Source organism: Vicugna pacos, chromosome 11 (genome assembly GCF_048564905.1).
Source record: "Vicugna pacos chromosome 11, VicPac4, whole genome shotgun sequence".
Classification (NCBI taxonomy): Eukaryota; Metazoa; Chordata; class Mammalia; order Artiodactyla; family Camelidae; genus Vicugna; species Vicugna pacos.
In genome coordinates this window covers 69,302,649-69,318,991 of record NC_132997.1, presented here as the reverse complement: position 1 = coordinate 69,318,991, position 16,343 = coordinate 69,302,649, and the positions used below count along the sequence as shown (strand labels likewise).

Genomic DNA, 16,343 nt, shown 5'->3' with positions numbered 1-16,343 from the left:
TTTGTAAAACAAGGATAGTTGCTTTATCCTCAAAGAATGAGGTGGCCACCTCAATGATATGAAAGGACTGACATGCCCATTTACCAGTGTGTCCCTCATTTAGCTTAGGGGTAAGCTCCCTCCCCTCTGCCCACAATTGCTATCAGACTTTAAATGTCAGCTGCAGTCAGTTTAGTCAGACTGGTGACCTCCTGTCTTGGTAATTCATTTATAAACACTATTGAGAATCCCCTTTGGCTTTAAGAAATTCTGTAACTAAGGCCCTCAGTTCAGCCTTTGATCTGAAGAGGCTCATCCACAGCCCTAGGTGGTCCCGTTTCTGGAGGTCACCATTTAGTGGTGTCTTCAGAGTGGAAAGGCAATTGGAAAGATTGCTAGAAAGAGAGTTCAGAGGAGGATAGAAGGGAGAAGTAGTTAAAGTTTTACGTACCTTGTATATCATTAACTTTTCATTAGCCTTCTGTAACAAATCTTTCAATGAGGCTGCTTTGGAATTTTGAAGGCTGTTGGGGCTTCTGCATACGAATGAAAATAGGTAAATAGTTTAACATCAGAGCTCTCTAAAAATTTTAACTATTTAGTAGTTTCTCCAAAGGATCCAAGGAGCTAGCCCTACAACTATTTTCCCCTGCTAATCTAATTTTAGAAAAGAGAAAAACACTTAACACTGTTTCCAGTAGACCCCACAGGCACAGGTCCAGAAGACTGCTGGCTTCAACTGTGTGTGAAAAATGCTTTAGAGCACCGGAAGAACCCCATCTTGGCCATTTCAGGGCCCCATTTCCTTTAGTTCCCGTTAAGTACTTGCATGCATGTATAAACCCAGCTGGTATGCCCACAGGTGGCTCTTTGCATGGGAATTATTTGGCCTCCGAGGCACAATTTCTCAGTATTAATTTTGTAGCCTAATTCAGATAGGAGATATGATCTAAACAGCTTTTTAAGGACAGTGTGGTGGATCACACATGTGCTGCTTCTGAGTCTAGCTTCCCAAGGAATCACCCTTGGGTCAGTTTGACTCTTCAGCGTGGCTCGGTGTCTCCCTGGGAAAGCCTAAAATTGCCATCAGTGATTGGAGCACTAGGTTATCAGCCTCTGTCCTCTCCCACCCCCTTGAGAGTGTTAACTTACTGGTTGTGGTGCGCCTCCCTTGTTCTTCAGAGCTGAATGTTTCAGTCTCATGTCACTAGCAAAAGTTTTGTTCAGATTATATATCAACTCATTTTCTTTTTTGATTTAAGCCAAATTTAACAAAACCCAGCCACGTGTTTCCCTGAACCTCTTGCCCTGACCCTCTAGGTCCTGCCTAGGAAATGCTAGGGTGTCCCCTAAGACTCCCAGGTCTTAAGTAAAACAGCTTGAATACAATTTTCAGGATCATCAGTGAGATCTGGAGATCAGAAGAACTCACTAGAACACCTGAGGTGGACCGAGAAGCCAGGGGGGCTCAGTGGGGCCGTGCTGGTGCCAAATGCCAGTTCTGGGTAGATTCCCAGTGCCCTCTGGTGGGTATCTTTCATACCCTGCTGGCTATGCCACACATGTCGACAGATTAATAGGTCGATCTAAGAAAGAAATGGAATAATTTATTTGAGCCAAGTTGAGGATTGTAACCGAGGAACTGCATCTCAGAAAACTCTAAGAACTGTTTCACCCGTTAGAAGTCAAGGCACAGTTATGTTTTTTGAGGAGAGGGCAGTACATTAAATGACATATTATTGACAGTTTAAATAATCCAGATCAAAGTGTCATCGTGGCCCCTTACATGGTTAAAAAGGAATGTTACCTTTTAAGGAGTTGTCTTGCTGATACTAGGAAAATATTCCTCTTTATGGTTGAGCAGGGATTTCTGCTGATGGGGGAGGTTTTGTTGATGTATAATGCGGATACACAATGCACAGTAGAGGGGTGAGAAGAGGCCAAAAGGGCAGAGAAAAGTAATTTTCATGTGTAAATTTTTCTCATCTTGCCATAAAATACGAATTTTATTTTACAATGTACAGAATGAGAAAAAACAGAATTTTAGCAAAAAGGACTTTATTGCAAAACTACTTCATCTTAACAGGCATTTCACTTAAACTCCTAAAGGAAATTTGTGTAACAAAGGCTCTAAATGATTTTAGGGGTCAACTCCCTGGTGGTATGCACTGAGGGTGGTACTCCTAAACTAGTTTGGGAAAAAGGCTCCAAATAGATAACCTTCTATTATCTTTTTCTTAAGCCCTTCTGCTTACTGAGGTCGTGCACTACCTCCATTATAAAAGTTTCACTGGCGGGTGGTACAGCCAGGGTCTTCACCATCATGATATCTACCTCTATGAGAAGTAATGTCACCTGTTGATAGAGGTGTAACTGTCTCATTTTGAGAAAGGAAAACTGCTCGCTGTGTGATTTGGACCCCTATTTCTTAAAAAGAAAAAAAGAAAAAGTGCTGGTGTTCCAAGTGCCTTTATTTTTTTTTTCCTGCTTTTGATTAAATTGGTCTTGATGAATTGAAGTGAAAGGCTCTGTACTCTAATTCTATGAAATTTCTTTTTTTTTCCTACGTCCCTGTCAAATCACTCTGAGAATATTTACAGCTTTGAAGTTTGGGTGCAAGTTTCAGGGGTAAGAAATGAACTGCAGAAACTTACCCCAAACCCTGTGGGCTCCATCTTTGAACTCTGTGCAACTAGACTGGATGTGCTTCACTGGAAGTAGAGACTCAGCAGTGAAGAGTGCTACCTGGGCTCTTTAAAGACCGAGATCTGAGCCTGGTTCTCTTAAGATTTCATCGTGCAGTAAATTCTCATTTTATGACACACTGGCTTCAGTTTATTTTAAATTATTTTGAGAAATAGTGGGAAGGGGAGTTTATTCTTAGATGGAAAGTGGGAGTTGACTTTTAGATGGAAAATATTTTGAAGTTTGTAATAGTAAAATAGGGAGTTGAAGAACTGTTGCTTTGGTCATCCCTAATTATCTATTGCACATAAAATTTTTAACCCAACAAGGATATGTCCTTCTATGTGATGAAGATACTTCGGGATAGAATGTCAGTGTTAGTCTTTGGAATTGGTGACTGAGGCAACAGACATTTCCTGTTGGAGGCAGTTGACCACATTCGTCCACCCAGAGCACCCAGAAAGAGTTGACAGGAAACCAGAAAAGAAGTGAAACTGCTATACGTTGCCTGTGGCTGATGAGGGCCTTACTGTCAGCAGGAACAAATCGGTGTTGCAAACATCTGTCAGTGAATCCAATCATATTTCCCATCAGGCTAGGATGCATGGAGAGTCTCTGAGGAGACCGGCTCTGCAGTCTCTCTGTAGACTTACGTGATTCAAATGGGCTGGAGGTGGTTTAAGGCTGACTTAATTATTGAGAGCCAGGCTGGTCTGATGAATAGGCTGCTTTTTATTTTGTGGGAATTGGGGCTTGTGGCCAGGAACTTTCTTGGATGTTCTACACCAAGACCAAGATCACTGAGGCTAGGGGAGGGAGGTCCTGTTACTGGCAGCCCCAGTCGAGAATGCATCATTCCCATGACAGGAGAACATTATCCAAGGAAAGTGGTGGCGTTAGATTCGAATGGCAGATACCCACCCTAGGGGAAGTGCGATGACAAATAGGAGCCAGGAGAAGGAAGAGAGAATGAGATTTCAGTTAGAGCATGACCTGGAAGGGGGCCAGTGTGCAAGTGAGACAGCAATTCATCCCACTGGGTACAGTGCTTGTATTGTTGGGGGAGGGGGTGTAATTCTGAGGAAATGATCACTTTTTAAGCCATACGATTTTGTGGTATTGACATTTCCTACCATATTTGCATGTTGTTTTTACAGTCAGAAAAACATACTCATTTCAGAAATATTTAGTGTCTACCTATGTGTCTAACATTGGGAATATCATGGTGAGTAAGACAGACAGACCCCCAAGGAACTAACTGAAGAAGATTTAAAGGGGATTTCTACAGTACAAACCCAGAGAGCTTCATGCTCTTCTGTGAACTGGCTCAGGCACATGCAGGTTGGGCTTAGGGATAAAACTGCACAGCGTAGCTAGTTCAGCATGCATGTGTCTAAAAGCAGTTAGACAGTAAATGCTAGCTTCCTTTCCTTTCTGTTATGTCTTCAAAATTCCTCAGGCATTAGTTGTTCCTGAATTACCAGGAAAATTATCTTTTGGGGGATCAGTGATACTGCTTGTGTTTCTTAAGACAAAATTGAATTCATTAAATACACTTCAATGATTTATGAGGAAATGGAAGGTATATTCTTCCTGAAGAGCTCAAGGACTTGGAGGACAGCAGAGGTAGAGAGGAGAGAGGCTCAGGTTGTCCTAGGTCCAGGCAAGAGAAAGCACTTGAGGCTGGAAGCTACACGTGGCATTTGTGCTGGGCATTACTGATTTGGCAGCTTTTCTAAAGATCCTACCAAATTTCCCTACTCTAATAGTGGCCTTTGCTTCAAAAATCATTCTTGAGGGCAATGTCCGAAAGTGCTTGCCTGAAAAAAATCAAAAGATAAATTCTGCAGGGTCATGGCTCACTGCCATTTCAGGGTAAGCTGAGTGGTGAGGTTGGCGGTCACTCCCTACACGGAAGCTCTAGGATTAAACTAAACCAGGAGAGGGTGTTGACCAACATAGGCAGGTGTAGAGCTGCGGTGGGAAAACAGAAGGCATGCGGCAAATCCAAGGAGAACGAGAGGATGGAGATGAGAGTCAGGAGCATCCCGAGGTCGGTCCAGTAGAACAGCCGAGGCTGCTAGTTCTCAGTGCGCACGGGTACCGCAGGGAACCCCTGAGGCATGCTTTGGGAAGAGCATTTTCTAGTGGTTCAAGCTGCACTATCCACCTCAGTGCCTGGGAAAGAAGAAGATACTGGGGCTGGAGGAGATAATTTTACTTTTACAGATTAATTCAACAAGACAATTGAAAAGAAATTATAAAAATTCGCTGTCTGCACCATAGAAAATAGACTGGACTAGAACAAGACTAGAAATATCTAAAAGAAATTCTTCTCCTTCATACCTACCCCTTATAAGGAAGACAGTACAACCACTTTTTCTCTGACTTCCAGACTTGAGGACCACAAGTGCTTCTCTTTAAGAAAGTCCTACTTATTTCGTCATAAAGTTTCTATCAGCTGCCAGATTTTAAGATTCTTGTTTGGAGAACGTTGAAAGCAGTGTGTTTGCTTTGTGAACCGTGAGCTCCCAAGCCCAGTTCAAGGACATTCCTAAACATTCTTATATTTTATTGCTAAAACAATGATGCTGTAATGTAAACATGCTTTGGCACCCAGTATATCATGCCATTATGACAAATGTACTGAAAAGAAAACATGACCTTTCATAACCTCCTTCTCGCACAGATAGTCTCTCGATAGCCCTGGCTCTGGCTCTGTGAGAAGTATATATGCTTGTGAGGATTAAATTGTAAAGTATTTCACCTGGATTCTGGCACATGGTAACCAACAAGTATTAGCTCTTGGTTGTAATCAGCAGCATCATTATCCTCCCCATTTTGGATGCAAGTCTAGCATGTGAACATCATAGTGGTGAGAGGAGTGTTTCCTAAACCTACCCTTTCTACATGGTGGAAAGTATATGGGGGGAAGTGCTTCCACCCTGGGGGACTGCTCAGTGACAGTAACCCTTGGACTGGCAAACTGGAGAAATCTGACAGCACTGCCTTTGACTAGACTTGGGATTGTTGTGAAAGACAGAAGAGCTTCCATTCCAGGGGCCAAACCAGGGTGATGCGTGGACTTTGAATAGTGATGGGGTTGTAGTTAGTTCTTCGACAGTTTCATCTCAAACCATTTCTTCCTCCTCTTTACCTCCTCAGCTGCACTGCCCTCCTCTGAGCTCCTTTCGACCACAGGTTATTTCCTCCCCCGGAGGCATCCTCTGTGCTATGCCCTCAGTCCGGGCTGTCCTACCCCTGGCTCTTCACTTGGCTGGCTGGCCCGTTCATCTATCAGGTGTCATTTATCTTCCCTCCTCAGCCAGGTTTTCCCTGAAAAATCTCACCTAAGCTGGTCTCCACCTTTATCCTCTGTCACAGAATTCTCTCTACCACTTTCATAGCATTTATTCTTTATTTATTTTCTTACTGAAGTATAGTTGACTTACAGTGTTGTTTTTGGTGTACAGCACAGTGATTCAATTATACACATATATGTATATATATTTCATTATAGGTTATTACAAGATAATGTAGTACCCTGTGCTATACTGTAGGACTTTCTTGTTTATTTTATATATGGTCATCAACATCTGCAAATCCCAAACTCTTAATTTGTCCCTCCCCACTCTTTCCCCTTTGGTAACCATTAGTTTGTTCTCTATGTCTGTGAATCTCTTTATGTTTTGTAAATAAATTCATTTGTGTCACTTTTTTAGATGCCACATTTCAATGATAGCATATGATAATTTGTCTTTCTCTGTCTGACTTACTTCATTTAGTATTGGTAATCTCTAGGTCCATCCATGTTACTGCAAATGGCATTATTTCATTCTTCATGACTGAGCAGTATTCCATTACATATATACACACACCACAACTTCTTTATCCAGTCATCTGTCTATGGACATTTAGGTTGTTTCCATTTAGGTTGTTTTTGGCTATTGTAAATAATAGCACTATGAACATTAGGGTGCATGTATCTTTTCAAATTAGTTTTCTCTGGATATATGCTCAAGAGTGGGAGTGGTGGATCATATGGTAAGTCTGTTTTTAGTTTTTTAAGGAATCTTCATACTGTTTTCCTTAATGGCTGCACCAAACTACATTCCCACCAACAGTGTAGGAGATTCCCCTTTTCTCCACACCCTCTCCAGCATTTATCATTTGTGGACTTTTTAATGATGGCTATTCTGACTGGTGTGAGGTGATACCTCATTGTAGTTTTGATTTTCATTTCTCTGATAATTAGTGATATTGAGCATCTTTTTCACGTGCCTATTGACCAACTGTATGTTCTTTGGAAAAATGCCTGTTTAGGTCTTCTGTCCATTTATTGTTTTTTTTGTTGTTGGTATTGAGTTGTGTGAGCTGTTAGTATATTTTGGAAACGAAGCCCTTGTCAGTGGCATCATTTGCAAATATTTAGCACTTACTCTTAATTAGCAATTAAATATCTGTATTGCTTATTAAAATCTGTATTTACTATAGTATTTAATACAATGCTAATATTAAATATATGGATTACATAGTGTATATTTTCAGCTGGAGTTTGAGAAAATGGTGGAGGTAAGGTCACTCTGACAGTCTCCCCCATCCCCTTTTTGCCCCACTCCCCTGAAGTAGGTCATAAAACCCTGTGTGAGGATTGCCTTTTCTATCACTCCCTGTAACATCCTTATCTCCAAAGACAAAGGGACTCCCAGAGGCATCCAAAGAGGCTTTACTAAATTCCCCCTTGTCTGCTACACTTACCTCCTACTCTTTGCCTGATCATGTTTCTCCCTGTCTACTCGTCATGAACCCTAGCATAAAAATACCCATTTACCCATTTCTTTAGATCTTCAGCTCCTTACAAAGGTTCTCATTCATATAACTTACAATAAGTAAATTTGTGTGCTTTTCTCCTGTTAATCTGTCTTTGTCAGTTGAATTCTCAGACCCAGCCAGGGACCCGAGAAAAGGCTGAAGAAAACTTTTCCACTGCTACAATACCATAAACTGAGTGAGTGATAAACAACAGAAATTTCTTAATTCTGGAGACTTGGAGTCTGGGATCAGGGTGCCAGCATGGTCAAATTCTGGTGAGAACCCTTTTTGTGTTCAAAAGAAGTTGCCAACTTTTCATCATATCCTCACATGGCAGTGAGCAGAGAGGGACAGTCTCTCAGGACTCCTGTAAGGGTACTAATCCCATTTGTGAGGGCCCCACCCTCACGACTTCATCTAATTACCCTGCAAAGGTCCCAACTCCTCATACCATCACCATGGAGGGTAGGGTTTCTGACATGAATTCTGGGGGGACACAAACAATCTATAACACTTTCTCTGTTTAGACCATGGGAGTTTACAGCATCCTCTCCTGGGGAAGGCAGCCCTTGGTACCATAAGGAGCTAACTTCAGGTGTAACCCCTTCTGCTGGGGAAGCAGAATCCTTTGTCTCAATTAGCTAACTGTCCAGACAACCTAAAATGTGCTCCCCAGGTCACTTTTGGATAATTCTGTTTATTGAATCAATGAACCATATTACAGTGACTGGAATATTGTAGCTGCTCGAATGTTTTTCTGATACATGAAACAATTACTGAGGGAGCCTGGAGACTGCGTGGAAATTAGAGTTTTAGATTACTCAGATTCCAACAGCATTGTATTCTGGAATACCCACTAGTAAGTAAAGGTTCTAATGTATCTCTTCAGGAAGAGCTGTTTGTGGTACATGGCCTGAACCTTATGAAATTTCATGGTTTCTGGGGGAACTCCTGGTGAGTCTCTTTTCCCCCAGGTATCAGGAGGCATCCTGGAAGCCACATCATGGTATAGCAGAATCCAGAGAAGTAGGACCTTGAAATATTTGGCCAAAAAGTATCCACACTTCCAAGAACACATAACAATGAAAAGGATGTGTGGAAGACCTCATTTAGTTTCTGAATGTTGCCTGTGTGGTCCTTAGAATTCACATGGCTTCCAGATCCGTTCCGGGCTGGCAGGATTGGTAGATAAGGCATGCTTTGCCTAAGGGCACCTCAGAAATTGTTTTTACATTATAGCTTCTCTCACCAATAACTAAGATACCTCCAGGCTCACTGTAACTTGGAGATGAATAGAATCCTTTTCACCTTTGGCTCAGACTCTTAATGACAAAATACCAGAGCTTTTCAGAGGCAATGATAGGATACTGCCAAGTTAGCACTTTGGGGGAATAGGAGATGAGGAGCCAGAGAACTCAAAAGACATGGGAGATAAGTGTCCATGGTGAAGGAGGGGAGTAGAGAGGAGGGACCAGGGGAGTGTGTTTAGTCAAGGGGAGTGAGTTACAAGGAGGAGACCACAATTTGAGCCAACATGAACAAAAAGGAGAGAGAAAGACAGGTGTTTCATGGACAGCAATGGCTGAAAATGGAAATTAGTAATTCAGTCGGGACTCTGTCTCTTCTGCACATTCTTTTCTCACTCTTCTCTCTGTTCACCAGCTTTCTCTACTTCCTAGTCTGCACGGAGGAGTAGGGCTATCCTGTGGTGACTTCGTTTTTAGTTCTTAACACTTCAAGCCACGGCTGAGACTGCCTGGCTCTCTTTGGCTTGCTCTTCCAGATTCCTTTAGGAGGATGTGTGACTGGTCCAGCTGAGGCCAGAGGTCCAAAACCAGTCCAGTTTCAAAGGATTGGAGATCGGGCCCCTAGAAGTCCATCTCGGTGGGTTGGGCAGTTGTGGGTAGGGGAGAAGATTGGGTCTCATTAAGTCCTGGGTATCTACCTCTAGAGGGGTCATTTTAAGTAGTAGATAGACTCCTGCAAGGGAGGGAGTAAGAAAGAAGGGGAACTAGAGAGAACTTGGTAGATGAACTGGTATGCTCCCCAATGCTCTAGCTGTCTTTATCTGTGTTTTTGTCTTTGAGACTTTCCTAAAGACTTGTAGGAGGAAACAACTGGAAATGGCCAACAAGTGTGAAAAAATCTGGATTAGAGACCAGACAGAAGTTTCTTTTAATCTTTTTTTTTAAACCACTTAATTGAATTATGATTGACATACAAAAAGCTGTACAGGCTTAATTTATACAACTTGGTGAGTTTAGAGGGAAGTCTACGCCCACGAAGCCATCCCCGCCGCCTGCGCTGTAAACCTATCCATCACCTCCGAAAGTTTCCTCCCACCTGGTTATTTTGTGATTAGGAGACCAACCCTCGTAGCAACTTTTTGGAATACAATACAGTATTCTTAACTATCTGATAGCGTTTTCCAACCAATTCATTCACTGGTTTGGACAAGGACTTGGTTTTAGACTTCCCTGTGTACCCTTTCTCATCATTTTCCATCTTTTATGACCGAAGAAACACATTTAAAGGCGGTTTGGGTGGGTTAGAAGGGTCTTCCCGGAGACAGTAACTGTTCCTTAAGGCGCTTAAATGTGATCTTTCTCCTGACCTCATAAATGACAGGCTCAGCCAACTGTGTTAGGCAAATCCTGGCGTTTCCTGGGACTTTCTTTAATCTTGTGGTCCTAGGTCTTCTATACAGGAAACTTTATTTTATCCTTTATTCTATGACATTTGCTTTGAGTATTATCTCCAGAAGTTAAACTATGTCAAATTTTTTTGAAAAATGAGTGTATTGTCCTCACTGAAGCATTGTCATGGAATAAAGAGAGAGTTTCAAAGACTACAGCCGGTATTAAGACATCGCCTTCTTTTTTTCCTGAATCTAGGCTGAATCTTAATCAAAATGTTCTTCTTTTTCATAACCTCCACCCATGTTTCTGAAGTGCCTTTCAAACAATTTATTTTAGAATCTTTGTGTTTTATCTAGGTCCCTCTGGACATCACATGTTAAATTTAGAGAAGCACTCTTCATACCCTCCCCAGGACAGTTTCAATTCCTCTCCTCATAAGACAAATTTCCCCAACACAGTTTTCTCCACTCCCTTGTTCAGTGCTGCTTTTCACTGGGGTTTTCCACAAGACCTAAGGAAAACGTGGAAGTAAGCGGATGTTCTGACCTGTTGGCTATTTCAGTGGGCAGAGGTTCCCTAGGAATGAAGACCTAGGTGTGATGTCCATTTAATTTCTTCCCCTCAAACCATCTGGAGTAGGCTCTCATACTTTGTTTTATGAGTAAAAAGGGATTTATTATTAGAACAGAAAAAGATAAAGATATAGGACGTATGTAAACTGTGACTACAGTAATACTTTAACTTATCTGGTGCTCGTCCTGGCCTTCCTTGAAGGCTCTTTCCAGCCCTTGTGGTTTGGCACTTGTTCTTGGGATGCCATCAGAGTAGGATCAGAAGTAGTCCTTACTGGGCCAAGTGAAGATACCTGTTCCCCAACCATGGTTCTTAACTGAGGAATGCGTGCAGCACTGCTTCACAGTTTCTTTGAAGTTCAAAGCTTTGAAGCCCATTATTGGCCACAAAGCTCAGACCATGTTTGTTATAACCGGAAAGCAAATGGCAGTTACAGCATATCTTGGTATCACAATCAGGGACAATGTAACAGACGCATGTGGGTGTCAAGAGCAAACCTCTTTAATTGGCCAGAACATTTCTGCAAGGGAGGAAACCTTATGGGAAGCACCAGGAGGCAAGATGAGAGATCAGGTAGGCCTAAGGAAGGGTCTCAAGATGCATGGAACATCCCTCTTTTCAGATTGCTTTCTGTCGTTGACATTGTGCTAGTTTTTCTGGTTTGATCTAGGACCAAGGAAGCTATAACATGGTCATGCTAAGATGAGCATACAAAATGCAGAATGTCTCCTTCCAAAAATATCACTTCATGCTTCCTTAGACACCTTCCATATTCCTCTTTTTACACCTCCGAAGTTAAGGCCTGTGCTTTCACCCATCCCTATCAAATGCTGCTCCCAAGGAAGGAGCTTGTAAACTTGCTTATACTGAAGACGAAAGTCCTGCCTTTCCATACCCTGACCCCGACCCCAGGGCGTTTGTCACTTAATAGAAAATTTTAAGCCAGAAATCCATAGAACATTAGAGTCCCAATTTTCAAGTTTTCTTTGGCTGCCTTTTTCTGTCTTCTACTTGCCAATATGGAAACATCTGCTGTCTAAAGTTTTAGCTCTTTTTCTTAGCTATTAACCTACTTCTTTGGCCCCACCTTTTTAATCCCATTAGATTACAACTGAATAGTTTAATTAAAACTGACTACAATGTTAGAGTTTGATGGGTCAAAAAGTCTGCTTTTATATAGAAGCAATTCTTCTACACAGCTGCCCCCCCTAAAGGTAATGACCTCCTCTTTACATGCCTAACCCCCTCTCAGTACCATAGCCACCTGCTTTGTCTTGGGGGAGAAACTCAGCATCCCCTTTGGGTTGTGTGGTCAATGCCATCTTCCAGCTCCAAACCCGGCTCCCAGTGGCCTGGTGCACTCTGCATTCTGAGTAGGAAAATGTCAACAAGGCAGGGCTGTTTATAGATAAATATTGGATAGTTCTCTCTTTGAAAAGCAATTAGATGGTTCTATGTTATAAAGGCAATACCAAAGAGGGGACAGGCATCCATGATGGAAGGAGGCTGACTGACCTGCTAGGGAAAGAGAAGAGAAGTGGCAAGACACTAGTGGGAATGTAAAGGAATGATGGAATTCCCTGGTAGTTTAGTAAGTAAAATAGAAACCAGTAGTTCTCATGTCTTGCTGTACCACTGACTCATCTGGTACTTCCTGAAATACTTACGCCTGGACCGCATGCTCAGGAGTTCTGGTTTAAGTAGTCCGGGTAGAGGCCTGAGCATCAGTGTTATGAAATGTACCACCAGAGTTGAGAAACATTGATCTAGGACCAAAAAAAAAAGTCTTCAGTGTTTTCAGGACACGGGCAGAAATGGCTCCTCAAACTGAGGGAAATAATAAGACTCTGTCTTGGTGCAACACAAATGTGGACTCTATCTAAATGGAGGGAGTCCTGGAATCTGATTTTGTGTAAGCCTCTCTGGTACTGATTCAGGTGGTTCATGGACCATCCGTGGAGAAATAGTCCATAATGCAAAGAGAAGAGTGTCTCCTTTCTATGCACCCACTGTTTATGATGAACAAACACAGGGATCCTATGAGGAAAGCAGTATTATCCCATTTTACAGTTAAGGAGTCTCCGGTAAAGGAGATGAAGTAACTTGTCCAAGAACACAGAGCTAGTAAACAGCAAAGTCTGACATCCCGCACAAGTAGCCGAAGTGTTAAGGACAAGGAGAGCTCTAACCACGAATTCCTCTTCCTATGCTTTTCCGTGCTTCCTGTTGGCACACTGTTGGGGCCCAATAGGTCATTAGCTCTTGGCTCAAAGAGGATGGATACGAGGACCTGGCTGAGAAGCAGAGAGAATCATAGCTGCTGGTGCAGCCTGACCCAGACAGGGAGAGGTTATGGGGAGGTGCTGTGTCAGAGAGCTGTCCCAGTGCTGCAGATTCTCAGGAGCTGTGAGCTCTCAGCCAGCCTTGCTTATAAGAAAAAGCCAATAGTTTTAGAGAAAATTAGAAAGCCTCACTGCTTTAATTCTTACTGTTTTTTTTTTTTTTTGAACTCCTGTCTGTCAGATGCCAATCCTTGTTGTCCCTATAGGGAAATACACTCTCTTCCAGTAAAGAGGATTTGAAAGCTCCAGGGACACCCATTTGTAACTACAAATGTGACGGGCAGAAGGGCGACATTGTCAGGGTAGTGAACAGAGCAGGGAGTGAACTCCTGGTAGTGATCTTGGCTGCAACTGGTTTCTGAGGGGGAGAGAAGCCCATTTCCTTTGAGTCATTTCTTCTCCATCAGAAAGGACCATCTCTCCTGAGTTCTACACATTTTAGCCTAAAACAAGTACAGCTCAGAGGTTCTCTGTATTCCACTGCCTGCTTGATACTTCCATGTGGTTGCCTCGGTCAGTTCAATGTGTTCACCTTCTGGCACATTCTTGATGTCAGAGACTCACTCCTCTGTCCCCCAGTTTGCTCCAAGCAGAAACACAGCATCTCCCCTCTCACCCCAGAGCTAATCTAGCACCGAGTCTGGGGCTGTTTCCTCATAAGAACTTCTTGGATTTGTCTACTTCTCTCTCTCATCATTGTCACCTGCTCGTTAAAAATGTCATTCTTCTCCTCCTGGACCACAACAGGGGCCCTCCCTTTCACTGCTTTTCCTGCATCCATGCCTGCCCCTCTCGTCAGTCTTCCATTGTGTCAGATGAGTGATCTTTTCAAAATGTTAAGTTTTATTTTAAACCTGTAGATTAAAAAAAAAAGTTGTGTTTTAGAATAAGGATCGAAACCTCTGGCTTGGCAGGTCAGGCTTGACCCCTGCCCACTTCCCCACCTGCCCGCTCCCCACCCCACCTTACTTTTTCAATTCCATTCCCACTGATCTCCTTTGGTCTCTTGAGTGGCTCCTATTTGTTACTCTTTTGCGGACTTTGGGGACTTCCTCCCCTTTACCACGTTCATGCTTCCTCATCCTTCAGATTTCTACTCAAATATTATTTCCAGGGTGTCCTTTCCTGCCCCTCCAAAATGAATTTGAATCCTCCAGCAGCGCACCAGAGCTGGTGTGCCACATACACCTTCCAGCTGCTTATACAAGCACGCAGTCCCAGGGCAGGGCTCAGCCTGTTCTGCCGTCGCCGGATCTCATCCTCACCCGCGTGACGAGCACACAGCAGGTACTTTATTTGTAAGTGAAGAAATAAAGGGATAATAAATGATGGGCATGACAACACCCACCCCCATTCTTACATGGACATTTCTCCATTTCATTGTCCGGGCTACAGATGACTCCAGCATTTCACTCCTTAAAAACTGCAGTTGCTCAACTCACGTTTTAATGTAAGAACCTGGCTAGAATCAAAAAGAAAGTATATGATTAAAGGCTTTTTACTAAAAACCCTCTACTATTTGATCCCCCTTGAGCCCGTTAAGGACTTTGTAAAGTGGGGAGGGCTGCTATTATTGTCTTTGTCTACAGAAGAGGGATGGGGGGCCCAGTGCGGTGGGCTGATTGGTACAAGGTCGGACTGAGGTGAGGCATGAAAAGGAAAAGAGCCCTTGTTAGGATTTCTTTTGAACACAAATGATGATCATGTTAATAATAGTAGTAGCTAACCTACTGAGTATTGGAAATATTTTAGATGCTTTGCTCAGGGCTTTCTAAACTGTCTTAGAGGTACACTAAAACCTGAAGAGGTAGTACAGTGACTGTCTTTTCTTTACAGCTGGGGAAGCTGACCCAAAGAAAAGGTAAATGACCCACTGTAAATGAGGCACGGAGAGAAGTAGGCACCTGGTGCCAGCTCTCTGCTCCTGACAATGTACTCTGCTGCCTTAACTACGTTCATAGGATCTCCTGGCTTCCTAGATAACCATCTTTATCATGTGAAAAGAAATTAATACAAAATTATGTTGTTTTGCTATTGATCTGTCTTCCTTTTGTGGTTCCCTGTTTTCCTTTGTACCACATCCCGTTTTCCTGGGACCCTCCATTCTTCGTGGAAGGCAGGAAATTTGGCTATTGCTGAAGTAGCAGCAGCAACAAAAAGCAGACTCAGACTTTGCTGAAGAGCACCTCTGAAGTCTACGCCCACATCTTTTTCTTGTTAAGAATGTGATGGTCTTTTGTGCGCACGCACCCCCCCCCCCCACACACACACAAAATTTGCTCAGTTTGTCTCCTTTCCAATCTTGAATGATACTATATGTTCTGGGTTGAAGCCGTCTTAGTTGTGCAGGTAAGCTGATTGGTGGAGTGGAAAATGTTCTGAATTTCAGTTCCAAAGACTTTGCTTTTAGGTCCTGCTGTGTCATTGAGCTATGTGACCTATTGCAAGTCACTTACCCTCTCTGAACCCAAGTCTCTTCATCTACAAAGTGAGATAATAGCTTTGCCTTGTGAATAGTTATCTTGGTTTGCAGTGCATCTTTCTATCATAAAGGAATTACTGTGTGGTACTTCTTTTAGGAAAAGGGAAGAACATGAAATAGAACATTTTCATGAATAATTTCAAGGAGAATGCTAAAGAAACAGTCTTTCATTAGCCAGGTGGTACCACTGAATACCTTGAGTAAGTTTCCAAACGGCCAATGTGTAATAGGGTTCAGGGTAGGGAGGGGTTGGGGAATGGGGAAAGGAGGGAGGGAAAAAAATGAATAATTGCTTTTCTCTAGGCTTTGAGATGAGCACACTGCCCTGGGAAGAGTGAGGGACTCACGTAAAGATGGCTATTCTAATCAACTACACTTGAATAAAATTTTATTTTAAAAAAGGACTAGACCTATGCATAACAAAGACAATGCAGAAATAATAAAATGGCCATATTTCAGTGCTGGAACAATAAGTTATAATTTGTTACTTTTTTTTTTTTTAAAGGATTATTATTCTTCCTCCCTTCTCAACAATCTTTAGGGCTAGGAAGTTTTCCCCCCTTAAGTTTCAGTTTCCATGTGTTGATGGTGCCTGCCAGGAACACTGTGCGGCCATGTCAGGGCTCCCTGGGAAGCAGGCCACGATGAACCCGCAGGCTTAGGAAGGCGAGGTGGCCTCACTGCACACGCATCTGCCGTCTCTTGCCTACATCTAAGTTACGATGGGAAGGATACCCAGAGTAAGGGGGGTGGTTAGAAATCTCAGCTTGGGGACTGTGACTGCCCTCCTGTGTTTTCTCAGTACAAGGCACCAGGGCTTGACAGATGACT

The 16,343-nt window shown here is 42.8% G+C and overlaps 1 long non-coding RNA gene across 1 annotated transcript in view; it reads left to right on the top strand.

Annotated features, from left to right (window-relative positions):
• The first annotated feature begins 8,352 nt into the window (after window positions 1–8,352).
• LOC140699358 (uncharacterized) overlaps window positions 8,353–16,343 on the top strand; it is a 43,049-nt gene continuing 35,058 nt past the window's right edge. Inside the window, exon 1 of the long non-coding RNA XR_012077486.1 lies at window positions 8,353–8,430. This is a non-coding gene — a long non-coding RNA (uncharacterized lncRNA). The remainder of the gene's footprint in view (window positions 8,431–16,343) is intronic.